Source organism: Pleurodeles waltl, chromosome 3_1, assembly GCF_031143425.1.
Source record: "Pleurodeles waltl isolate 20211129_DDA chromosome 3_1, aPleWal1.hap1.20221129, whole genome shotgun sequence".
Classification (NCBI taxonomy): Eukaryota; Metazoa; Chordata; class Amphibia; order Caudata; family Salamandridae; genus Pleurodeles; species Pleurodeles waltl.
Genome location: NC_090440.1, coordinates 1559745084 through 1559771594, shown reverse-complemented (window position 1 = coordinate 1559771594; position 26511 = coordinate 1559745084). Strand labels below are relative to the sequence as shown.

The 26511-nt window shown below is 47.9% G+C and overlaps 1 long non-coding RNA gene across 4 annotated transcripts in view; it reads left to right on the top strand.

Annotated features, from left to right (window-relative positions):
* LOC138285347 (uncharacterized) overlaps window positions 1-26511 on the top strand; it is a 261363-nt gene that overhangs the window by 63008 nt on the left and 171844 nt on the right. The window contains exon 4 of one of the 4 annotated variants that reach the window (XR_011201572.1): window positions 7777-7817. The exons of the other annotated variants lie outside the window; for them this stretch is intronic. This is a non-coding gene — a long non-coding RNA (uncharacterized lncRNA). The remainder of the gene's footprint in view (window positions 1-7776; window positions 7818-26511) is intronic. 4 annotated transcript variants of the gene reach the window in all.

Sequence of the window (26511 nt, the reverse complement as noted above, 5' to 3'; positions counted from 1 at the left end):
CCACCATGTATTAATAGAAAGAATGTAATGACAAAGCTAATCCAAAGGAGAAAATCAAATATAGTCAAGGAAAGCCACAGATAGTTCCATGGGAAAATAAAGTAATTTGTTTTAAGCCAATTTATCAGCTTACATGTTTTTGGCAGTTCAGATGTAGAAGAGGCAAATGAGTCAGAAAAGTTGTTAGTGATGTCGGCTAAGTATCCAGAAACAGTTTGTGCAAAAACTGGAGCCGTATTTGATAGAGGAGAACTGGTAGGAGTCTCCAGCGGTGGTTCACTGTAAATGACACCATCTGTTTGTGTAGAAGTTGAATCAAATTGATCAGCAATTTCTGTGTTACTTGTGACAATTGATGTCAGTGGAACTAATGCAAGATCATTTTCCAACCTCCCCAAGCTTGGAGAGGTGTCAGCGTTGCTGCTCAAAACTTGTAGAGGGACATCTTGACCAGTAGTGATAGGCATTCAGCAACTACTGGCTGATCCTTTTGGTCTGCTGTGCAGGATTGGCCACATGGTGTAACTTGACATTTTCAAATGAGACAACGCGATTTTCGTTAGCACCAGGCAGCGGTGGTCAAATGACAGTTCTGGTACCGTGTATTCCCAGGACTGGGACCGGTGCACAATAAGAAGGACCAAACTCCTTTTTCACAGCAACTTTTTCACGTACTAGATCCCCAACCTTTGGAATCCAGCCGGTATATGTGATTGGTGCATCCTTAACCCCTTCCCCGCCACGGACGTAATGGTTACGTCCATGGCAGCGCCCGTGTGGCGCCATGGACGTAACCATTACGTCCTGAATGCTTCCCTCGGGAGAAGCGCTAGCGCTCCTCCCGAGGGCCGCCCCCCCACCCCCCTAGGTCAGGGCTGACCGGGGAATCCCTTCCCCTTCCACCCCGACCCCCCCCACCCCCCCCTGTGACGTCAGCGCGCGAGCGCGCGCTGATTTGTCACAGGGGCCTCCCTAGTCGCGCTGGAAGCTCTGCTTCCAGCGCGATTGAAAAAGAAATGCAAAAGCATTTCTTTTTCAATCACTTGGGAGGCCCAGAGGGGCTTCAAAGGGAAGGAAAAGTATTTCCTTCCCTTTGAAGTCCCTCCAAGGGTTTCAAAAGCCGGATTGCTTGCAATCCGGCTTTTGAAACCCCACTAGACACCAGGGATTTTTTTTTTTTTCATTGAAATTGACCAAAGGGAGCGACCCCTTGGGCAAGGGTCGCTCCCAGTGGGGGCATATTTTTGGGAAGGCCTTTTCTGCCCCCCCTGGGGGCAGATCGGCCTACTATTAGGCCGATCTGCCCCCAGGGGGGGCAGAAACCTCTAGGCACCAGGGACCATTTTTTTTTGTTTGTTTCTTTTTTTTTTTTTTGGTGGGGAGCGACCCCTTAGGCAAGGGTCGCTCCCCTTGGGGGAAAATTATATTTTGGCCATTTCTGCCTCCCTTGGGGGCAGATTGGCCTATTTTGATGAGGCCAATCTGCCCCCAAGGGGGGTAGAAACCACTAGACACCAGGGAGTTTTTTCTTTGCGTGAATTTCACGCAAAGGGAGCGACCCCTTAGGCAAGGGTCGCTCCCTGGGGGGGAGGGCAATTTATTTTAGGCCATTTCTGCCCCCCCTGGGGGCAGATCGGCCTATTATTAGGCCGATCTGCCCCCAGGGGGGGAAGAAACCTCTAGGCGCCAGGGCAAATGTTTTTTTTGTGTGTTTTTTTTTTTGTTGTTTCTTTTTTTAGAGATGGGGAGCGACCCATCAGGCAAGGGTCGCTCCCCTGGGGGGGCAAATTGTATTTAGACCATTTCTGCCCCCCTGGGGGCAGATTGGCCAATTTTAGGTCAATCTGCCCCCAAGGGGGCAGAAACCACTAGGCACCGGGGATTTGTTTTTTGGCGCCAATGTCACGCAGGGGGGGCGACCCCGTAGGCAAGGGTCGCTCCCGGGGGGGGGGTGGGTGTTGGGGGGCAAATTTTTTTTAGGCCATTTCTGCCCCCCCGGGGGACAGATCGGCCTATTATTAGGCCGAACTGCCCCCCGGGGGGGGGGGCAGAACACTCTAGGCGCCAGGGCAATTTTTTTTTGTGTGTTTTTTTTTTTTTTTGTTTCTTTTTTTAGAGATGGGGAGCGACCCATCAGGCAAGGGTCGCTCCCCTGGGGGGGCAAATTGTATTTAGACCAATTCTGCCCCCCTGGGGGCAGATTGGCCAATTTTAGGTCAATCTGCCCCCAAGGGGGCAGAAACCACTAGGCACCGGGGATTTGTTTTTTGGCGCCAATGTCACGCAGGGGGAGCGACCCCGTAGGCAAGGGTCGCTCCCGGGGGGGGGGTGGGTGTTGGGGGGGCAAATTTATTTTAGGCCATTTCTGCCCCCGGGGGGGGGGGGCAGAAACCTCTAGGCGCCAGGGGAATTTTTTTTTTTTTTCTTTTTTTTTTTTTTAAAGATGGGAAGCGACCCATCAGGCAAAAGTCGCTCCCCTGGGGGACAAATTGTATTTAGGCCATTTCTGCCCCCCTTGGGGGCAGATTGGCTGAGTTTAGGTCAAACCACTAGGCACCGGGGATTTGTTTTTTGGTGCCAATGTCACGCAGGGGGAGCGACCCCGTAGGCAAGGGTCGCTCCCGGGGGGGGGGGGGTGGGGGTTGGGGGGGCAAATTTATTTTAGGCCATTTCTGCCCCCCCCCCCTGGGGCCGGCTGAGCTACAGGCCAAACACCACAGGTAGGCACCTTGCAAAAAACACCTCTGTTTTCTGTGAAAAAATATGTTGTGTCCACATTGTGTTTTGGGCCATTTCCTTTTGTGGGCGCTAGGCCTACCCACAGAAGTGATGTACCATTTTTATCGAGAGACTTAGGGGAACGCTGGGTGGAAGGAAATTTGTCGCTCCTCTCAGATTCCAGAACTTTCTGTCACCGAAATGAGAGGAAAAAGTGTTTTTTGGGCCAAATTTTGATGTTTGCAAAGGATTCTGGGTAACATAACCTGGTCAGAGCCCCGCAAGTCACCCCATCTTGGATTCCCCTGGGTTTCTAGTTTTCAAAAATGCACTGGTTTGCTAGGTTTCCTCAGGTGTCGGCTGAGCTACAGGCCAAAATCCACAGGTAGGCACTGCTTTTTATAAAAAAAATGTGATGTGTCCACGTTGTGTTTTGGGCCCTTTCCTTTCGTGGGCGCTAGTCCTACCCACACAAGTGATGTATCATTTTTATCGGGAGACTTGGGGGAACGCTGGGTAGAAGAAAATTTGTGGCTCCTCTCAGATTCCAGAACTTTCTGCCACAGAAATGTGAGTAACATGTGTATTTTTAGCCAAATTTTGAGGTTTGCAAAGGATTCTGGGTAACAGAACCTGGTCCGAGCCCCGCAAGTCACCCCTCCTTGGATTCCCCTAGGTCTCTAGTTTTCAGAAATGCACAGGTTTGGTAGGTTTCCCTAGGTGCCGGCTGAGCTAGAGGCCAAAATCTACAGGTAGGCACTTCGCAAAAAACACCTCTGTTTTTTTCCAAAATTTAGGATGTGTCCACGTTGCGCTTTGGGGTGTTTCCTGTCGCCGGCGCTAGGCCTACCCACGCAAGTGAGGTATCATTTTTATCGGGAGACTTGGGGGAACGCTGGGTGGAAGGAAATTTGTAGCTCCTCTCAGATTCCAGAACTTTCTGCCACAGAAATGTGAGTAACATGTGTATTTTTAGCCAAATTTTGAGGTTTGCAAAGGATTCTGGGTAACAGAACCTGGTCCGAGCCCCGCAAGTCACCCCTCCTTGGATTCCCCTAGGTCTCTAGTTTTCAGAAATGCACAGGTTTGGTAGGTTTCCCTAGGTGCCGGCTGAGCTAGAGGCCAAAATCTACAGGTAGGCACTTCGCAAAAAACACCTCTGTTTTTTTACAAAATTTAGGATGTGTCCACGTTGCGCTTTGGGGTGTTTCCTGTCGCCGGCGCTAGGCCTACCCACGCAAGTGAGGTATCATTTTTATCGGGAGACTTGGGGGAACGCTGGGTGGAAGGAAATTTGTAGCTCCTCTCAGATTCCAGAACTTTCTGCCACAGAAATGTGAGGGACATGTGTTTTTTTAGCCACATTTTGAGGTTTGCAAAGGATTCTGGGTAAGAGAACCTGGTCCGAGCCCCGCAAGTCACCCCTCCTTGGATTCCCCTAGGTCTCTAGTTTTCAGAAATGCACAGGTTTGGTAGGTTTCCCTAGGTGCCGGCTGAGCTTGAGGCCAAAATCTACAGGTAGGCACTTCGCAAAAAACACCTCTGTTTTTTTCCAAAATTTAGGATGTGTCCACGTTGCGCTTTGGGGCATATCCTGTCGCCGGCGCTAGGCCTACCCACGCAAGTGAGGTATCATTTTTATCGGGAGACTTGGGGGAACGCTGGGTGGAAGGAAATTTGTAGCTCCTCTCAGATTCCAGAACTTTCTGCCACAGAAATGTGAGGGACATGTGTTTTTTTAGCCATATTTTGAGGTTTGCAAAGGATTCTGGGTAACAGAACCTGGTCCGAGCCCCGCAAGTCACCCCTCCTTGGATTCCCCTAGGTCTCTAGTTTTCAGAAATGCACAGGTTTGGTAGGTTTCCCTAGGTGGTGGCTGAGCTAGAGGCCAAAATCTACAGGTAGTCACTTTGCTAAAAACAGCTCTGTTTTCTGTGATATGTCCACGTTGTGTTTTGGGGCATATCCTGTCGCGGGCGCTAGGCCTACCCACACAAGTGAGGTATCATTTTTATCGGGAGACGTGGGGGAACGCTGGGTGGAAGGAAATTTGTGGCTCCTCTCAGATTCCAGAACTTTCTGCCACAGAAATGTGAGGAACATGTGTTTTTTTAGCCAAATTTTGAGGTTTGCAAAGGATTCTGGGTAACAGAACCTGGTCCGAGCCACACAAGTCACCCCTCCTTGGATTCCCCTAGGTCTCTAGTTTTCAGAAATGCATAGGTTTGGTAGGTTTCCCTAGGTGGCGGCTGAGCTAGAGGCCAAAATCTACTGGTAGTCACTTTGCTAAAAACAGCTCTGTTTTCTGTGATATGTCCACGTTGTGTTTTGGGGCATATCCTGTCGCGGGCGCTAGGCCTACCCACACAAGTGAGGTATCATTTTTATCGGGAGACGTGGGGGAACGCTGGGTGGAAGGAAATTTGTGGCTCCTCTCAGATTCCAGAACTTTCTGCCACAGAAATGTGAGGAACATGTGTTTTTTTAGCCTAGTTTTGAGGTTTGCAAAGGATTCTGGGTAACAGAACCTGGTCCGAGCCCCGCAAGTCACCCCTCCTTGGATCCCCCTAGGTCTCTAGTTTTCAGAAATGCACAGGTTTGGTAGGTTTCCCTAGGTGGCGGCTGAGCTACAGGCCAAAATCTACAGGTAGTCACTTTGCTAAAAACAGCTCTGTTTTCTGTGATGTGTCCAGGTTGTGTTTTGGGGCATATCCTGTCGCGGGCGCTAGGCCTACCCACACAAGTGAGGTATCATTTTTATCGGGAGACGTGGGGGAATGCTGGGTGGAAGGAAATTTGTCGCTCCTCTCAGATTCCAGAACTTTCTGCCACAGAAATGTGAGGAACATGTGTTTTTTTAGCCAAATTTTGAGGTTTGCAAAGGATTCTGGGTAACAGAACCTGGTCCGAGCCACACAAGTCACCCCTCCTTGGATTCCCCTAGGTCTCTAGTTTTCAGAAATGCACAGGTTTGGTAGGTTTCCCTAGGTGCCAGCTGAGCTAGAGGCCAAAATATACAGGTAGTCACTTTGCTAAAAACAGCTCTGTTTTCTGTGATGTGTCCACGTTGTGTTTTGGGGCATATCCTGTCGCGGGCGCTAGGCCTACCCAAACAAGTGAGGTATCATTTTTATCGGGAGACTTGGGGGAACATAGAATAGCAAAACAAGTGATATTGCCCCTTGTCTTTCTCTACATTTATTCCTTCCAAATATAGGGGTGTGTGTAAAAAAGACATCTATTTGAGAAATTCCATGTAATTCACGTGCTACTATGGTCACCCCGGAATTCAGAGATGTGCAAATAACCACTGCTCCTCAACACCTTATCTTGTGCCCTTTTTGGAAATGCAAAGGTTTTCTTGATAGCAATTTTTTACTCCTTATATTTCAGCAAATGAATTACTGTATACCCGGTATAGAATGAAAACGCACTGCAGGGTGCAGCTCATTTATTGGCTCTGGGTTCCTCGGGTTCTTGATGAACCTACAAACCCTATATATCCCCGCAACCAGAGGAGTCCAGCAGACGTAACGGTATATTGCTTTCGATAATCTGACATTGCAGGGAAAAGTTACAGAGTAAAATGTAGAGAAAAATTGATGTTTTTTTCACCTCAATTTCAATATTTTTCTTTTTCAGCTGTTATTTTCTGTAGGAAACCCTTGTAGGATCTACACAAATGACCCCTTGCTGAATTCAGAATTTTGTCTACTTTTCAGAAATGTTTAGGTTTCTGGGATCCAGCATTGGTTTCATGACCATTCCTGTCACTGACTGGAAGGAGGCTGAAAGCACAAAAAATTGCACAAATGGGGTATGCCCCAGTAAAATGCCAAAATTGTGTTGAAAAATTGGGTTTTCGGATTCAAGTCTGCCTGTTCCTGAAAGCTGGGAAGCTGCTGAGTTTAGCACCGCAAACCGTTTGTTGATGCCATTTTCAGGGGAAAAACCACAAGCCTTCTTCTGCAGCCACTTTTTCCAATTTTTTTAAAAAAAACAAAATTTTCCCTGTATTTTGGCCAATTTCTTGGCCTCTTTCAGGGGAACCCACAAAGTCTGGGTACCTCCAGAATCCCTAGGATGTTGGAAAAAAAGGACGCAAATTTGGCTTGGTTAGCTTATGTGGACAAAAAGTTATGCGGGCCTAAGCGCGAACTGCCCCAAATAGGCAAAAAAAGGCCTGGCACAGGAGGGGGAAAAGGCCTGGCAGCGAAGTGGTTAATTCCTATGGAGGAAGCACTGGCAAAAGAGTTGCCATCACAGAACTGTTGTAATTCCTGCAAGACAGTGACACGTTCCTTTATGTCAAAAGGTGTTTTTGGCGCCTCCACGCCAGGACCATCAAGACCTGAAACATGAATTTGAGTTCCAAAAAGGCACTCATTTGAAGTATGAACCCACAGGGACCTTCTAGGCAGATTATTAAGTGCTCTCTGGACTCAATACAGGGGATTAAGCCAACTATGACCCGTAACTAATACTCTGGCTGTTAAGGATTGCTTTAAATATCAGTTTTGTTGCTCCGTGACACTATTTCCCTCTGAATGAAATGGAGACGAGTAATGGAGTTGGACCCTTAATGCAGCCTTGGTGTCCCTGAATGCTCTTGAGGTGAAAGCAGGGCCCTGGTCTGAGTAGAAAGCCGCAACTGCATATGTGCTGATAAAGACTTGCAAATCTTTAATAAAAGTCCTAGCGTCAGCGGAGCATTGTGGCCACACCCACTAAAATCTGGATCAGGAGTCAACAGCGACTAAAATGTATTTGTGTGCACCATCCTGTGCTTGGGGACCACAATGGTCCAAGTACACACTTTATAATTGTTTGTTTGAAATTAGGAGGGGTGTCTGCGGTGGGCGTTTGACGGTGGAACCCTGTATCAGAGGGTCAGTAATGGAGAGGCACACAGATCTTTATATAACAGTTTATTAAGTGAAAGAAGAGTTTTTATAGTCTTATAATCCTTTTTATTATTTTCCTGCTTTTTAGGTTCTTCGTCTTCATCTTCTCATAGGTCTTCACACCTTCTCTCTCTTTATATTCTTCTTTACATAGATGGAGACTCAGGAGGCCCATGGGAAGAAAGAAGAATACAAGTAGGTTGGTATGTATGTACCACACTTTGGCCCTCATTACAACATTGGTGGTAAATGCCGCCTACCGCCATGCTGACGGATGCCAACATGCCGGGACCATGGTGGTATACCGCTACTGGTATTATGACCCACATAGAGAAATCCACCACTATACAGACACCCTCACAAGTCCGCCAGACCAAAGGTCAGTGATAAACTGGAGGTACCAAAACCCACACCGTTACGCCAATAGGAATATGCCCACAGTATCAGGACCCAAGAATCACCACGGCGGTCTTTCAACCACGGTAAACCATTGATGCTACACACCAACTCGCTCATAATACACACACACTTACAAAACTCCACCACACTGGACAATTCAAACTACACATACCTGACACACATACACACACCACACCCATAACCCACACCACTATAAAACACCCACCCACATTACCCACAACCTTTTCAACGAAAAAAAGATAGCTAACAGAGAGAGAGACAAGCCAAGAGCACCCACTCAATCTTAGCCACAGAACACCCTCACCCATACACCATCCACGCACCTCACAGCTCACACCACAACACATCATCCCACACATCCTCACACATAGCACTCACACCACATCAATGGCACCCCAAAGACACCCCAGGCTTTCAGAGGAGGAGCTAAGGGTCATGGTGGAGGAAATCATCTGGGTAGAGCCACAGCTATTCAGATCACAGGTGAAGTAGACCCCCATTGAAAGGAAGATGGAGTTATGGCAGAGAATTGTTGACAGGGTCAACGCAGTGGGACAGCATACAAGAACACGGGATGACATCAGGAAGAGGTGGAACGACCTACAGGGGAAGGTGCATTCCGTGGTTGCAGGACACCAGGTAGCCATACAGAGGACTGGCGGTGGACCCCCACCTCACCCCCCACAACTAACAACATGGGAGGAGCAAGTCTTGGCAGTCTCCAGGAGTAGCAGGAGGACTGGATTCTAGTAAGTCAAATCTTTACTACTATATCCCCCACCGTACCTGCATGCCATTACAAACTTCTACCCCTACCCTCACCCCATCACTCCACCACCTCACAAATACCCCACTATCACAACCCACCCATCTCAATACCAAGCCATGCATGCAACACCTATGCATAGACACCCATCACAGACCTGCATGGACACCCATCACTAAAGCATGCCCATTAGAGAGAATCACCTAACCCACAAAATCACCACACACACAAGGCAAAGCTGACAGGGCAATCACAACCATACAGGGAAACACACCCATGCAAAAGATGGCACACGCAAATATAATAACACTGCAGTAACATCCCCACAGGACACCCACTCAATGTCACCGGAGAGGAGGAGCCACCAACATCCAGTCCCCCCACAGAAGAGGTCCACAGTGATGACAGCAGCTCTGCACGCCTGGATCACGATGACCAACCTGGCCCATCAGGGACCTCTGGACAGTCGGGTACCCAGGCACAGTCCCATACCACCACAGACCCTCCCCTCTCAGGAAACACCAGCACAGCACCCACCCAGCCGGCCCATACCACTGTCCACAGGACACATCAATCAGCAGTGTGTCCACCACTAGAGGGACCCCAGGCAACCCCACAAACCTAAGACAATCAGGGACCTGGGGTCAGTGGCAGTGGGCACACGGTTCAGGGGACAGAGGCACAGAGGCACAGGACCACAGGGAAGCTGGGAGGACTGATGTGCAACAGGGGGAGGACAGGCCCAGGGAACCCACTCTCCATGAGGCACTTGCAGGGATCCTGGGAGCATACCACCATTCCCAGGAGACCTTGGGCCAGATACTGGCCAAGTTGCAGGAGACCCAGCGGCTGCAGGAGGGATAGTACCTGGGGATCAGGGAGGACCTGAAGGACATCCACACCATCATGGTCACCATTGCAGGGCTTCTGGCTGACATGGCCAACACCATGAGGGAGGCAGTGGCACACCAACGAGCCCCTGACACTAGCCACACCGAAGAACAGCCCTCCACCTCCGCCGGTGCTAATGGAGAGGAGGCCCCGCCACTGGAACAACAGGCCACCAGCACCCCACCCCCTGCAGAAGGAGAACCACCCCACAAACGGTCCCTGCGATCCAGGCCGAAGCCAGAGAACATTGCCAAGACGCCCACCAGGAAATAAGACTCTCCTGATTATCACCCTTGTGTCCCACTCTGTTACCCTATCCACAGTGAACTGCCATTGCTCCCTTTCCTATGCCCCATTGGACAATGCACCTGTGATACAAATAGACTGGACTCTAACTGGACATTCCTCCACCATCACCCAAGCCCATTGCACATCCCCCTCAACCTCTTAGCACTTAAATAAACACCCTTGAAACAAATACAAGTCTGGAGTATGTCAATTGATTGAAAAATGTATTAGTTCAACAATCTGTAAACAGTGCAATTCATATGTACAGTTATATATACATTGGTATGACCTGTAGTGGGCAGCAATAAAACATCAGGAGCCAGAGTGGGGCACAGAGATTTGAAAATAGAGATGCCAAAGGGTACAGTAAGTGGCCAGAGACAAAGGGAAATCATGCAGCCATGTCCAATGTCCAACACAAAACTGCAATGTAAAGTGAAGTTACAGTGTCTTGCCTGTGTGTCACTGGAAATACTGCTGTGTGAGAAAAAGTCTGTTGTCCACATCTTCATCTTCTGCCTCCTCTTCCTCACTGTCCACAGGCTCCACCGCTGCCACAAGACCATCTCCAGGCTCATCCTCCTGCAGAAAAGGCACCTGGCATCTCAAGGACAGGATATGCAACATGCAACAAAGATCTGCCACACCTTCTTGGGTGAGTAGTACAGGGATTCACGAGTCAGATGGAGGCACCTGAACCTGGCCTTCAGGAGGCCGAAGGTTCTTTCAATTATCCGCCTTGTTCGCCCAGGTGCCTCATTGTAACGTTTCTCTGCGCTTGTCCTGGCATTCCTCACTGGGGTCAGTAGTCATGAGAGGTTGGGGTAACCAGATTCACCTGCAAATATCGAGGGATACCTGTTAGCCACACACTCACCCTTAGGGGCAACCCCATACACCAATAAATATCGGGTGGGGACCTTGGGCTCACCTATTAGCCACACCCAGTGCCTCTGGGGTTGAGCCATCACATATTGGATGCTGCTATTCCTCAAGATAAAGGCATCATGCACAGAGCCAGGATACTTGGCATTCACATTGGAGATGTACTGGTCTGCCAAACACACCATCTGCACATTCAGATAGTGATAGCTTTTTCTATTCCTGAACACTTGTTAATTTCTCTGGGGGGGGGACAAATGCTACATGGGTACCATCAATGGCACCAATGATGTTGGGGATATGTCCCAGGGCATAAAAGTCAGCCTTCACTGTGGCCAAATCCTCCACCTGGGGTAATACAATGTAGCTGCACATGTGTTTCAGCAGGGTGGACAATACTCTGGTCAACATGTTGGAGAATATTTGCTGACACATCCCTGATGCCATGGCCACTATAGTTTGTAAGGAACCACTTGCCAGAAAATGGAGCGCTGACAGGACCTGCACTAGAGGGGGGATACCTGTGGGGTGGCGGATAGCTGAAATCAGGTCTGGCTCCAATTGGGCACACAGTTCTTGGATTGTGGCCCGATCAAGTCTGTAGGTTAAGATAATGTGTCTGTCCTCCATTGTCGCAAGGTCCACCAGGGGTCTGTACACTGGAGGATGTCTCCATCTCATATTCATCCTCAGTGGTTGAAGTCTAGGGAGGAAAACGGTGAGCAGAGGGTCATATTCACACAGCTATTGTAATAATGATGCATATCTTCATTTACAGAACCAGTATGTGAATCTGAGAATCAGTTGATGTGCCAATGTCTGCTGTGACGCAGTTAGGTGCCATGGCCTGTGCCCCCCTGAAATGGCGGCTGCCTGACCTGTGATGAGGGACAAGTGGAAATTAGGTAATTCCACTGGCGTTGTGCGTCATTGCGGTCGGCAGTCGATGACTGCCGCGCAACTTGGCATTGGCTAACATTAGGCCCTATGGGTTCCAGGAGCCAATGGCGATGTACGCCGGCGGTGACGGTACGCACTGCTGTGGACGTGACTGCCATTTTCTATTTGTTCACTTACTTGCTACCTGACCTTCAACAGGAGAGGACCTACACTGCAAGTGCTGCTGTGACCTGTGTCTGGAAGCGACAATGGCTCATGTGTCTGGGGAAAGGGCCCGTTCCTTCACTTCGGAGGAGTTGGAGAGACTGGTGGATGGGATCCTACCCCAGTACACTTTACTCTATGGTCCTCCCGACAAACAGATGAGTACACTGTGAGCATGATGAGTGGGCCATGAATGTATGGAGTGCTATGTCTGTATGCCACATGTATGGGGCGGCTGAGGTGTTCTGGGAAGAGTGCTGCATGTATGGTGGTCAATGTATGTGCATGAGGGGATGGGAGGGATATGGTGGGCCATGAGTATAACAGTCTGGATGGTATGACTAATCCCTTTTCTGGTGTATTTTTCCTGCAGGTCAGCACCTATCAGAAAAAAAGGTATTTGGCGTGCCATTGCCAAGGAGGTGCGGACCCTGGGGGTCTTTGACAGGTGGACACCCACTGCCGCAAACGGTGGGAGGACCTGCGCCTCTGGGCAAGGAAGACGGTGGAGGCCCAGCTGGGGCTGGCCTCCCAATGAGGAAGGGGTGCCTGTCATACCCTGACCCCCCTGATGTTCCGCATCCTGGCGGTGGCTTATCCATAGTTGGATGGGTGCTTGAGGGCATCACAGCAGCCACAAGGGAGTGAGTACAAATTCAGAATCATCACTTTGCATGCGTTAAGGTTTTACCTGGGTGAGGATGTGGACTTTGGGTGCCCCTAGGCCAGGGCAAACATGCCACGGTAGGTCCCTTTTTCGGCAGGCTCTGAAGCACTCCAACCCCAATGGTGTTAGTGGGCATCTCCTACTGGCCAGGGCCCTTTTTGTTTCAGGTGTGCAGCTGATGGCATTCTGCTAGGTACCCCGTGGGCTGGGGACTATCTTTGTAACTGGTAGTGCATGACCTAGTGCATAGGGCTGCTCCCTGTTTTGTGTACGCCAACGGTAGTGTTGTTGCTGGCATTGACCAAGTGTATCCTCTGTCTCTCCTCCCGTTTTTGTTTTCTCACCCTGTCCTTATGTGCATTAGCATCATCTGACGGAGGAGCAGAGGCACCGTCGACGGAGGAAATTGCATCCCATGTGGGCCTGGAGGCCGAATCCACCAAGGCTGAGGTCACCAGTGGGACGGAGGGCGAGGGGAGCACCACGACTGAGACAGGAGGGGACACTACAGACAGTGACTCCTCCTACGATGGAAGCTCCCTGGCGGGGCGGATACCTCTGGGCCCACCCCAACAACAGTTACAGCCACCATCTCCCCTACCAGCACTACCCTCCCAGCAGCCCCTCAGCGTGTTTCACGTGCCTGCTCAATGTACTGCCATTTGATGGAGTTTGTTTTGACCAATGACTTTGTGTTTCACCACTGCGCATATTAGTTGCTCAATGTTCACCAGTAGCACATGGTATGTTTTGTTCAGTTTAGCCGCCTATGGGCTTTGACATTGCATTAGTCATTACATTCTGTATTCTGCCTATTGGCTTTGACATGGCATTAGCCATTACTTTCTGTATTCAGTTTAGCTGCCTATTGACTTTGACATGCTATTAGATATTCTGCCTATTGGCTTTGACATGATATCATATATTACATTTTGTATTCAGCTCCGCTGCCTATTGGCTTTGACATGATATCATATATTACATTTTGTATTCAGCTCCGCTGCCTATTGGCTTTGACATGATATCATATATTACATTTTATATTCAGCTTAACTGCCTATTGGCTTTGACATGATATTATACATTGCATTTTATATTCAGCTCAGTTGCCTATTGGCTTTGACATGATATAAGACATTGCATTTTGTATTCAGCTCAACTGCCTATTGGCTTTGATATGACACTAGACATTGCATTTGATATTTAGGTTAGCTGCCTATTGCCTTTAACGTGGAGTTAGACATTGCAGTTGAGAATCCAAGCTGTATTTTTCCAAGCTGTGTTTTTGAACCAAGATGTTTTTCTCACAGTAGACTAGACCTGATAAGAGAGGGTACATGGTGTTGTTCTCTCTGCTTGAGCTTGGGAACAGGAGTAGTCTTGGAGACCTGGCCAGTCTCCAAAAGGCTTGCTCAGTTTCCCAGGTCTGAGGGGAGGGGGCACACCGTTGTAACAAATGTAACAGGCTGCAGAGAGTCAGATTCGAATCTGCCGGACCTCGTGCTGGAGCTTGGCGCCAGCTGCCAGCAATCCCGTGTGGGTAGATGAATCTCTTTCTCGCGGCTGACAGGGGTCATCAGCTTGCAGACCTTAGAAAGATGAAGCTGTAGATAGTTTCCCACACGGTGAAGTATTTGTTTTGCTTTGCATTCAATATCTTATAAATATAACCTGCTGTGTATATTGCAAACTGATATATTTTGTTTGATTAACGCGGACTTGAAAGCTACTAATTCGTCATTCATAAATATTGTGGTTGGGGAAGAATTAACAACAATAAAAGTCTTCTTTGACCTCAGAAGTGCATTTCTGTTGTGTTATGTTAGTGCTTAGAAACTAGCTAAGAGGAAAGCACTACAATTGGTACCAGAAGTGGGGTGTCGGTCATTAAGAGTTGATTAAGAGGGTGTTGACGAGTTGGTAGATTTCTAAGTGCACACTTTAAAAGTGTAATTGTTTTTGTTGTTTGGAGAATTACAGAAATTGTTTTTTTTTTGGAGAATCACAGTAGCACGGCAGACCATGTCTGAGAATGCATGTGTTGGTAAACTGCCCGATGGTGATAAGAAAAACTGTGAATTGTTTTCTGTTTGGAGAATTACAGAAGCACAGCAGACCATTTTTGAAAATGCATGTGTAGCTAAAATGCCTGATAGTGTTTTGAGAAATAATTTCTGTTGTACATATGTAGAAAAAGTGTCTTTTGGAAGTAATGATGACAGAAAGGTCTGGATACCTTTATCTGCTTACAGAGAAATGCAGGAGAAATGTAGGAAGTTGGAACATGAAAATAGGAATTTACGTGAGCAAATTAGCCAGGATACAATAATTCAAAATAATGCTGAAAGTTATAAAAATGTTGGTTCTTTCTTTTCCCATTCCAGTAATGAGGGGGTTAAGACAGCTCCGAGCTGCACTGAGCTTTCGTGTGAGCCAGGGTTTTTAGCAGTGAAAATGCATTCCTTAACTGATAACACGGACGAGAGAGACCAGAATGTGATTTACGAGTTACCGTTGCAAAATGCACAAGTAAAACGAAAGATTTTAGAGCAAGAGCCGACTTTCATTAGCTTGTTTGATTTTTGGAAAAAGAATATCCCTCATTTGAGTGAAATCCTAACACTTTTGTATATGGTCACTGTGAAAAATTATATGCAGCTGCGTGCTTGTGATTTGGCAAATGAAATAATGCAGACTTTAGGTTTTTGCGCAGTGCAAGAAGGAAAAACTGATGTACATGTAACTCAAGAACAAGGGAAGAAAATAGTGCCCCTAGCTAGAATCATTCAATGGATCTGGTACTTGCAAGACAGGGCTAGAGTACCACAGGTAAAAGAGTTACCAATGAAATTGTGTGCACCATTTGAACTCGTGTCCACTGAAGATAAAAAGCATGTTTGTTTTACTAATGATTCATTGACTGAAATGTTGTTTTCTGGCACAGGAGAAGGAATGGAGTTGTATAATGTGTGTCAGATTTTAAAGCAAGAGCTACGTGAGATGTGTCATTTTTACGCTGATTTTTGGTTCATTGCTAATGTTTTAGCACCTAACTGGTTCAATTACCTTGCAGATGTTAATGAGAAAAATTCAGAGAGAGAAGTGTTCACCCAGAATTCTGCCTTAGTGGGGATGGCTAAGTGGGTGCCCCAGAAATGTGAACAGCTGAGAGAAAAAGCCACTTACAGGTGGGCAGAGATGAGAGGGATGCACATTCCCCTAGATTTGATAAAAACTGTGCAGCACGCACAAAAGCAATCTGTCATGCAAGCAGTCACAGAGCAGTTGGGGAGAGGAAAGTTACCAGGACAGGAATGGCAAATTGATCAGGTTTTAGGGAGAGTGATTGCTGCAAATTACCAAGGAAAAATCGAAATTATGCTGATACCTAGAAAAGAATCTGATTCATTCATACAAATTGGAGACAGAATGGCCCAAATTGACAAAAATGCAGTAAATGGAGGTTTGGTAAAGAATGAGTCTGCCCCAGCCCTTCTGACAGTGCAAGAAAAGGGAAGCTGTGGCGCAGCAGATAAAAACCTCAGTGCTGATGTGTGGGCTGAAGCCCCAAGTGATCCTCCAGAACCTGCAGAAAATATAACAAAGGGCCCCAAAAACGTCCTGCTGATTATAATACAGGGAAAGAAAGAGGAAGGGTGCAGTTTAAATGAAAAATGTTATTTGCAAGAAAAGTCATACTTGTTTCTTTTGCAGATCCTACCACGTTTCGCCACTGTCCCTGAGTGTGCTGTGTGGTCCCCCTTCCGGTGTGTGTGTGTGGGGTCGGGGAAGGGTCCGAATCCCCAACCTGAACCTGGCTGAGTAAAGTGCCAGCACCATGGATCCATTTTGCGCAAACTGTGCCTTCAGTTCAAGTTCAACTTGTTTGATTGCATTCTTCCACTGGAACTAAGCTGTGTTTTTTTTTTTTTTTTCCCTCTCGTATGGAACTCCGACTTTTGCTTACCTTCCAGCAAACCTTTCAGGTGGACCGTGCATCTTTACATGAGTAGAACTCATGCCACATCAAATTGCTAACACTGTTGAATTAGAGACTCACTCAGAGTATAAAAATTGCCCAGTCTTTTCTGTGTAGATGTATCTGATGTGAAAGGTTATGAAATCAATGTGTTAATTCACTTCTATTGCTTTACAGGGATTGCTTTGATCATTCAAATCTGACTTGCTGATAATGTTTTTTTTGTGCTGATGTTTTTTGTTTTTTGTTTTTGTCTGAAACAAGAGATATGTGAAACAAAAATTCATTGGTCAAAGGGCGGAATGTACTGCCATTTGATGGAGTTTGTTTTGACCAATGACTTTGTGTTTCACCACTGCGCATATTAGTTGCTCAATGTTCACCAGTAGCAGATGGTATGTTTTGTTCAGTTTAGCCGCCTATGGGCTTTGACATTGCATTAGTCATTACATTCTGTATTCTGCCTATTGGCTTTGACATGGCATTAGCCATTACTTTCTGTATTCAGTTTAGCTGCCTATTGGCTTTGACATGATATCATATATTACATTTTGTATTCAGCTCCGCTGCCTATTGGCTTTGACATGATATCATATATTACATTTTGTATTCAGCTCCGCTGCCTATTGGCTTTGACATGATATCATATATTACATTTTATATTCAGCTTAACTGCCTATTGGCTTTGACATGATATTATACATTGCATTTTATATTCAGCTCAGTTGCCTATTGGCTTTGACATGATATAAGACATTGCATTTTGTATTCAGCTCAGCTGCCTATTGGCTTTGATATGACACTAGACATTGCATTTGATATTTAGGTTAGCTGCCTATTGCCTTTAACGTGGAGTTAGACATTGCAGTTGAGAATCCAAGCTGTATTTTTCCAAGCTGTGTTTTTTAACCAAGATGTTTTTCTCACAGTAGACTAGACCTGATAAGAGAGGGTACATGGTGTTGTTCTCTCTGCTTGAGCTTGGGAACAGGAGTAGTCTTGGAGACCTGGCCAGTCTCCAAAAGGCTTGCTCAGTTTCCCAGGTCTGAGGGGAGGGGGCACACCGTTGTAACAAATGTAACAGGCTGCAGAGAGTCAGATTCGAATCTGCCGGACCTCGTGCTGGAGCTTGGCGCCAGCTGCCAGCAATCCCGTGTGGGTAGATGAATCTCTTTCTCGCGGCTGACAGGGGTCATCAGCTTGCAGACCTTAGAAAGATGAAGCTGTAGATAGTTTCCCACACGGTGAAGTATTTGTTTTGCTTTGCATTCAATATCTTATAAATATAACCTGCTGTGTATATTGCAAACTGATATATTTTGTTTGATTAACACGGACTTGAAAACTACTAATTCGTCATTCATAAATATTGTGGTTGGGGAAGAATTAACAACAATAAAAGTCTTCTTTGACCTCAGAAGTGCATTTCTGTTGTGTTATGTTAGTGCTTAGAAACTAGCTAAGAGGAAAGCACTACACTCACCCAGGAGGGTGGGCATCTCCTTAGCCCCAGGAACCTCAGGCCCTGCCCCAGTCAGCCCTGCTGCCCTCAGTGAGGAGGCTATTGACCTCCTGAGATCCCTCACTGTTGGGCAGTCAACCATACTGAATGGCATCCAGGGTCTAGCAGGGCGTTTGCAACAAACAAATGCATACCTGGAGGGCATTCACTCTGGTGTGGCGGCCCAACAGAGATAATTTCAGGTTCTGGCCTCCGCACTGATGGCAGCCATTGTCCCTATATCCAGCCTCCCCCATTCAACTTCCTCTACCCAGTCCCAATCCCCTCAACCCCAGCATATCACAAGCACACCTTCAGACCAGCATTCTCCCAAATCAACACACAGAAGTGGCTCAGGCAAACACAAGCACCACCTTTCATCTCAGAGGCACTCACACAAGCACCATCCTCATGCAGACATACCAACATCCACTGCCTCCACTGTGTCCCCCTCCTCCTCGTCATCCACCTCCCTCCCAGTTGCATCTCCACTCACACCTGCATGCACTACATCCTCATCCACTACCTCCATCACCAGCACGCCCATCATTACACACCCCTCACTGGCAGTCACCACCCCCACATCCATGCACATGTCCCCTGTGTCCTCTCTCCACTGTGTCTGTGACCCCTCCTCCCAAAGTACAGAAACACAACCACACACCCACCCAACAGCCATCCACCTCCCAACAGCATCCAGCTCATGCACCTGCACCCAAACATAGCAGACTGACACCTCCTACAACCACTCCCTCTTCCTCTACTCCTAAACCTTCACCCTCTTACCGCTCCAATGTCCCTAAGAAGCTCTTCCTAGCAAACATTGACCTCTTCCCTACCCCTCCCCCATCCTTCACCTCGGGCCAGGGTGGCCAAAACCCAGCCCAGCACCTCAGCCATCAAATCCATGTCTGCTGTCGTGTCTGCAGCTGTCAGAAGGGAGCACCCGTCAGCTCAGCCAGTGTGCCACCAACCCCTGCCAAGGGCAAGAGCATTCCGCCACCTGGCAAGGTGAAGAAGCATCCAGCAAGGGGAAGGAGCCACAACCACCCAGCAAGGCCACCTCAAAGACTCCAGCTTCCAGACCCTAGGTGACACCACCATCGGCCAAGGGTAGGAAGGGCACAAAACACCAGCCAAGCCACGTCAGCTGTCCGAGCCTGCAGGTGAAGGCTGGGTGGCTACCAGCACAACCACCAGCACCTGCACCGCAGCCATCACCGCCACCTGAATTGCCACAAGCACTACTACTGTCAGCAGCAGCAGCCCCAGTGGGCAGCCATCCGAGGCTGCAGGAGAATAGCTGGAGCCTCCCCCCACCACTGGCAGCACCGGCACCTCTACCACGGGCAGAACCGCCACCTGCACCACCGCAAGCACTGCCGCAAGCACCGCCACCTGCACCGCTGACAGTAGCACTACTACCAGCAGCAGCAGCCCCAGTGGGCAGCCATCCGAGGCTGCAGGAGAAGGCTGGGTGGCTACCAGCACAACCACCAGCACCAGCACCTGTACCGCAGCCAGCACCGCCACCTGAATCACCGCAAGCACCACTACTGTCAGCAGCTGCAGCCCCAGTGGGCAGCCGTCCGAGGCTGCAGGAGAATGGCTGGAGCCTCCCCCCACCACTGGCAGCACTGGAACCTGCACCACGGCCAGAACCGCCACCTGCACCACCGCAAGCACTGCCGCAAGCACCGCTACCTACACCGCTGACAGTAGCACCACTGCCAGCAGCAGCAGCCCCAGTGGGCAGCCATCCGAGGCTGCAGGAGAAGGGCTGGAGCCTCCCCCCACCACTGGCAGCACCACCACCAGCACCGGCACTACCAACACTGTGCAGCCGTAGCCGCCGGCGGATGGACTGTAGCGCTCCCCCCATGGACTATCATGCATCCTGGCCACTGCAAACCTTATGGCTCTGACACCCAGGTGAGGGACTGTGGCCTGGCACCCCCCATGTGCTGCATCACTGAGCACCAAGCCCCCTCCAGAACCAGTGGAGAAAGGCATCCACTCACCCTATCCATGGCACGATAAAGCACACTGGGCACCAAGCCCCCTCCAGAACCAGTGAAGAAAGGCATCCACTCACCCTGTCCTTGGCAGGATGAAGCAGCCTGGGCACAAAGCCCCCTCCAGAACCAGTGGAGAAAGACATCCACTCACCCTATCCTTGGCAAGATAAGGCACACTGGGCACAAAACCCCCTCCAGAACCAGTGGAGAAAGGCATCCACTCACCCTGTCCTTGGCAGGATGAAGCAGCCTGGGCACAAAGCCCCCTCCAGAACCAGTGGAGAAAGACATCCACTCACCCTATCCTTGGCAAGATAAGGCACACTGGGCACAAAACCCCCTCCAGAACCAGTGGAGAAAGGCATCCACTCACCCTGTCCTTGGCAGGATGAAGCAGCCTGGGCACAAAGCCCCCTCCAGAACCAGTGGAGAAAGACATCCACTCACCCTATCCTTGGCAAGATAAGGCACACTGGGCACAAAACCCCCTCCAGAACCAGTGGAGAAAGGCATCCACTCACCCTATCCTTGGCAGGATGAAGCACACTGGGCACCACGCTCCCTCCAGAACCAGTGGAGAAAGGCATCCACTCAACCTATCCTTGGCAGGATGAAGCACACTGGGCACAAAGCCCCCTCCAGAACCAGTGGAACATGTCGCCCACTTGAGAGACTGTGGCTTTGCAGTCACCAGGACCAAGCAGTGGGCAAACCACCCACTTGAGAGACTTGAGAGACTATGGCTTTGCACTCCAAAGGACCAAGCAGTGGGCAAACCACCCACTTGAGAGACTTGAGAGACTGTGGCTTTGTACTTCCCAGGACCAAGCGGTGGGCAAACAACCCACTTGAGAGACTTGAGAAACTGTGGCTTTGCACTCCCAAGGACCAAGCGGTGGGCACACCACCCACTTGAGAGACTTGAGAGATTGTGGCTTTGCACTCCCACCAAGCAGTGGGCAAACCACCCACTTTAGAGACTTGGGAGACTGTGGCTTTGCACTCCCCAGGACCAATCAGTGGGCAAACCACCCACTTGAGACACTTGAGAGACTGTGGCTTTGCACTCCCCAGGACCAAACAGTGGGTTTGGAGCCCCTTCCAGGAGCAGTGGCGTAGTACCATCTTCTGGCTGAGGTGCCCTCCCTTCCCCTTCCCCCTGAGGTGCCTGTGTGTTTTCGACTTGATGCCCCTGCAGTGTTCTCTCTGTTTTGAGGCAGGAGTCAAGTGTGCACTTGGCCTATGTGTTATAGCCCAGTGGGCCACAGACTATTTTTGTATGGACATTGTCCCTCATTTTGTATATAGTGTATATATTGTACATACTGTTTATTTATTTATGAATGTTTTTCTCTAAATTTCTAATATTACACTAATTTGACTCCATTCCTTTTGTCCTTGTGTTATTCCAGAGGGTTACGGGGTGCATATGTAATGTTGTTGCATGTGTTTGTGTGTATGGTGTTGGGGGTTAGGTTGGGGGTGATGCGTGTTGGGTGTATGTGTCACTCTCTTTTTCCTCCCTCCCTCCCCTGTGTACTAGGTGCAGTACTCACCGTGGTCATCGTCTCCGGCATTGGTACTCCTGGTAGATGAGAAGATACACCAGCATGGATAACACCTGTAGTTGGGCTCCATGGTGTCCTGGTTCTTCCTTGAGTGTCGAGAGGTGAGTGGTTTCACTTCAAAGTACTGTTTCCGCCGTGCTTTTGATGGCGCTGATACCGCCCAGAAAGGCTGGCGGATGGGCGGGTTGTAATGGGGTGGGCGGTACATTGTCTTCCGCCTGGCTGTTGGCAGTTACCGCCACGGTGTTTGTTGCTACCACCGTGGTGGTCTGAATGTTAAAGTGGCTGTATGTGCTGGCGGCTCTTGTCATGATCATGATTCCATTTTTGTTACTGCCGGCCTGTTGGTAGTATACCGCTCCTTTAACACCGACCGCAGGGTTGTAATGAGGGCCTATGTTTTTCCTTTCTTTCTCCTTACTGTTTCTGACTCTCTCTCTCTCTATCCCTCCGATATTTCCTTTTCCTTTTGCTATGCTGTTGTTTTCACTTTCCTTTCTGAGGTTTCCTCTGCCTATCTTGTAGCCTTTCTTTATCTCTGGTTGCGTTTCTTCCTCTGTATCTTCTCTGTCTTTCACCTCTTCTTTCTGACTTAGTTTGTCCTTTCTTCTCTCTTTTTGTTTGTTTTCTTAAGTCCTCTTCTACTCCTTGAGCTTTGCTACTTGCAAGAGTCAAAGGGGGTTATTCTAACTTTGGAGGAGTGTTAATCCGTCCCAAAAGTGACGGTAAAGTGACGGATATACCACCAGCCGTATTACGAGTTCCATAGGATATAATGGACTCGTAATACGGCTGGTGGTAAATCCGTCACTTTTCCGTCACTTTTGGGACGGATTAACACCTCCTCCAAAGTTAGAATAACCCCCAAAGTGTCCATACACATAAAAATTATACATGGAAACAATGTATGGAGCATAATCTGCTTCATTTTTAATAAAGTAATTCCATCAAAGATTTACAAAAGAAAAATATATATATACTATTGTGGTCAATCTCAATTTCTTTTGTTTCACCCTTCCCCCCAAACCTATATTCCTGATTCCCGTTTGTTACAAGTATTCTTTTCCTGTCCCATTGCCGTACCTGGTTAGGCCACGCTCTTCCTAGAGCATGACCGGCCTCAGTGTCTTGTCACCTCCGGTTCGTCTCGTCAGCAGATTTTCTTCTGGAGTCCTCGTTCCGTAGATCACCGTTGCGGTCGGCCCTTCAGCGTCCGTTTCCTTGAGGGAATCCGGCGGCGTTTTCCCAGCGCGGGCGTCAGGGGATTTAAAACCCCCACTTCCAGCTCGTTTCCGATGGGCGACGTGGATAGTACTTCCGGGTTGGGAATGGATGAACTTGAAGGATATTGGAGAGCCGCGGAAGTACCCCTGGGGTATCAGAGGGCCGCGGTCGCCGAAGACGGCCCGTCACAAACCCTTAATTTATTGGCAGATATCACAACAAAGGACATACTGCTTGTTCTGTTTGTATAGACGTGGCCACCAATAACGTCATTGCAATAATGATATTGGTGCTGTCACACCAGCGTGGGAGGAGGCAGCCCCCTCATGCGCTGCTTTAATCAACTCTGGTCTTAGGTCTTTATTGGGAATTACCCAAACTCCCACGCCTGTTATTTTTACTTCTGCATAAAGAAAGCCTACCATGCGGTAGGAATATTTAGCAGGAAATGCTTTTGGAAAAGACGTCCCTTCAGCCGTGGCCTTCACGGCAGCCCATATGTCATCATCTGGTTTCGTTCTAGAATGAGTTACTGCAGCAACAGTAGCTACTGCTGATTTGGCTGCTTCATCAGCCAGTGTATTCCCAGCAATGTGTAATCCAATGCGCTGGTGTCCAAGTGTGTGTACAACATGGACATTTGGTAGCGTTTGCTTTAGATCCGCTATTTTTCCCCACAGAAGTCTATGTTTGATGGTGTTACCTTTGGAATTTCTGAACCCATTCTGGTGCCAGTAATGCAGGTATTTATTAAAGGACTGGACAAAGTAAGACAAATCACAGAAAATCAGTGTTAGCTGTGCAGGATCTGTGTGTTCCAATGCCATCACCAGAGCCTTTAGCTCTGCTAGTTGTGCTGTGCAATCCCCTAGGGTTTCCTTGAATGTATGCTGGGGACAAAATGTATTATCCTCCATGTAGCCACTTACGACTGCGCAAGCAGCGGAGTATTGATGCTTTGTGCCTATTGCAGGTTGTGCTGAGCCATCGGTGTACATGACTCTTTGATATTGATCAATAGGCAATGTTTTTGCTGGAACTGGGTATTCTAGTTCATACTGCAAAAATTCTTGAGTTTGTAACTTTGGGTCAAAAATATAGTCAACATCAGTGGCTGTCAGAGACGTTGCCCACTGGATCCAACGTGGATGTAATGCTTTAGCATTTGGAACACTGGCTTTGGTAACAGCCTCGAGTGCTGGGATTGGAGATATGACAATAATGCGTTTCCCCTGGGCTAGTGGTCTTTCTTTAATGACAGCCATCTGAACAGCAGTGAGACTTTTCTCAGTGGGAGCAAACCATTGTTCTGCTGCTGAATACAAATGTGATTTGTATCTAGTCGGGACCGTCTCTCCCTCATTGAATGTTACACAGGTGAAACCAATGGCACTACCAATTACTCTGATGAACAGATGTTTTTTATTGTCCATTGTGTGTAGGTGTTGTGCAGCAAGCATGTCTGTTTGCAAAGCTCTGAGAATACATGTGTGTTTGACTATCCAAAATTTACTGGAAAATTCAGGGCGGATTGAGTCATATAAGGGTTTTATGCGTGATGCATAATCAGGAATGAAAGTTCTGCCAACATTTAGGAAACACAATAGAGTTTTTTTAATGGTATTTGGAGGTTGTAACTGTGCGCATTTTCCCAAGAATTGTGTCACTAGGTTCTTTCCTTCACTTGATAGCTCGTTTCCCAGAAACAGGACTCTAAGGAAGGCTATTTTTTTTTATTGAATTTATAACCGAATTCGGCAAATCCCACAACAATGCGGGCTACCGGTCTTAGATATTGCAGTAATTCATCATCCAGGAGATAGATATCATCAACATAGGACAATGCTTTAGAGTCAATATCGTGCAATATTGAAGTTACACGAGCTGCGAACAGTCCTGGACTGTACTTGTAACCCTGTGGTAAACAACATAATTTTTTCTGGGAGCCTACTGCACTGACACTTCTTAAATCTCTACTGTCAGGCGTTATATTTTGGCAGAAAATACATTCGAAATGTCCAGTGTTGTATTGTATTTTTTGCGCACTATATTGTTCATAAGTGCTGTACTGTGAGAGTTGTGTATAGCGAATGTGCATGTATGACTGTTTAAGTGTCTGTAATTGAAGATTATTCTGTACGAATGGTCTGGTTTAGCTACAGGGAATAAAGGATTATTCATAGGTGAGACACAGGGTTCAATTACACCGTAGTACTCAAGTTGTGTGAGGATTTCCCTCACAGGTGATTTAGCATCATGTTTTATTGGGTATTGGGGTTGAGGATGGGGTTGCTTTTTAATTGTAATTACAGGATAGGGGTAATCTTAATCCCACCCTACCTGATTGCGATATAACTCTGGTACCTGCGTCAAGGCCCAATCCATGGCGTTGTTATTCCTGTCTTGGTTTCACGTACTCAGTTCTTTGCTCTGACGATCTCCCTCTCTGACTGCATTTTTCCAGTGAGTCCTGAAAGGAACGAGATTAGAGTGTATCAGTATATTGATATTTGTCAGGTGTTTTTGTATTATCTCTATTTCTGAGATTATATCTATTCTTTGGGGTCTCCGTATGCAGAGATTCTCCCCTTTCTTTTTTTTTTTTATCCCAGTGTTTCTTACAACCCTCAGGTGCTTGCTTGGGAGAATCTTTGTTAGATTTACCCTGAAACTGTGGTTTTGCAGGTCTGGCCCCCAGACTATCTTGACCAATACTAGAGTAGGTCTCCGCGATAATCTTTGGCAGCTCACATTCTTGATCCTGTGGAGGAACATTCAGGAGCCGCATGCACACTGCTAGTGCAACTGCTTCCCCATTAAGATTACTCAGTATAATGGAAGATAGAGTGGCAAAATTGCCCATAAGTTGCAACCCAAAGTCCAGGGCCGGGGAAGCCCTATATTCATCCTGAATTTGTTTTAACACTTCTGGTAAATTGGCAAGTGTCGGTGTACTGTGTGAGGTAGTATAGAGCATGGCAAATACCGTGCTCCATGTATTGCAGTTATCTACTGTGGGACAAGCACATAGTTAATATTCTATGCTTATCTTGCGGTCCCGTATGGGGAAATACTGCTTCCAGTGCATTTATTTTTTGAGCTAACCAAAACGGAATCTCTTCTCGTTTGGCGGGTTCTTTACCCATGATCGAATGTACAGTCGCAGTATTAATACCTGGTGTTACTGCATGTGGTTGTGCCTGGGCAGCACGTGCTGGGTTTGTATTTAATGTTTGCATTACAAACTGTACTAATCATCTGTATATTGCCATAAACTCAGCATATAAGTGACGCTTTTCAGCTACCGTCAAGGTTGCTGTAACAGGGTGCGGTGTATATGTGACCAATAAAGGCCAGGTAGGACCGTCATTACTTAGAGGACCCAACCTAACATCTAAGATTGTATGTGGTAGGGCGCCATCAAGCCAATTATTATGTCCTTGATAAGATAGAGGTATTTCTAGATATGCATATGTACTATATTGTGCAGGTATGTTTGCAGGACCGAAGAATAGAAAATTCTTGGCCCAACAACAAATGTAACAGGGCCCCGCTGGGCTGTTAGGCCATGTGCCAATAAA